This window comes from Chrysochloris asiatica, unplaced genomic scaffold, assembly GCF_000296735.1.
Source record: "Chrysochloris asiatica unplaced genomic scaffold, ChrAsi1.0 scaffold00112, whole genome shotgun sequence".
NCBI classification, from domain to species: Eukaryota; Metazoa; Chordata; class Mammalia; order Afrosoricida; family Chrysochloridae; genus Chrysochloris; species Chrysochloris asiatica.
The window spans coordinates 9,138,308-9,138,987 of NW_006408630.1; the positions used below are offsets into that span (position 1 = coordinate 9,138,308).

The 680-nt window shown below is 42.2% G+C and overlaps 1 protein-coding gene across 2 annotated transcripts in view; it reads left to right on the forward strand.

The window, feature by feature from the left end:
• The window catches only part of RAPGEF2 (Rap guanine nucleotide exchange factor (GEF) 2), a 234,476-nt gene that overhangs the window by 161,238 nt on the left and 72,558 nt on the right, over positions 1-680 (forward strand). The gene's annotated exons all lie outside the window — the stretch shown is intronic.

The following is a 680-nucleotide window of genomic DNA, read 5'->3' on the forward strand; positions in this document are numbered from 1 at the left end:
TTCAAACCATGCCTCAATCCCTGTATCCTGGAGCCCTGTTGTTCCAAGGTTGTGCATACATCATTATTTACCTGTGTCCCACTTAGCCCATGCAAACCTGCCTAACTGTTCTCCCATTAGCCTTGTTCTTCCATTCCCCTTCCCCTTCTTGTGTATTGTGCCACACACACACACACACACACCCACACACACACACCCATCCCCGCATGCAAGCTGTCCTGCATCTATTCCCTACCTGGTGCTCTATCTTCCCCTCCTTCGCTCCCTCCTCTCATCCCATACATCCTGGTGATCAGCAAATATATATATAATTGTTTTTTCCCCCCCTTTTAGTTTGGGTTCTTTTTCTTACTCTTTTATAATAATGGTCCTATGCAGTATTTCTCTTTTTGTGACTGACTAATTTCACTCAGCATAATGTCCTCAGAGTTCATTCATGTTATCTGGTGGCTTGCAGCTTCCTTGTTGTTCTTCAAGGTAGCATATATTCCATTTTGTGTGTGCACCACAGTTTGTTTATCCATTCTTCAATTGATGGACACTTAGTCTGTCTCCATCTTATTGCTCTTGTAAATAGCGCTGCTATGAACATTGGTGTGCATATATCTTGTGTTATGGCTTGTATTTCTTGTGGGTAAATACCAAGTAGAGGAATTGGTGAATCATAAGGTACTTCTATT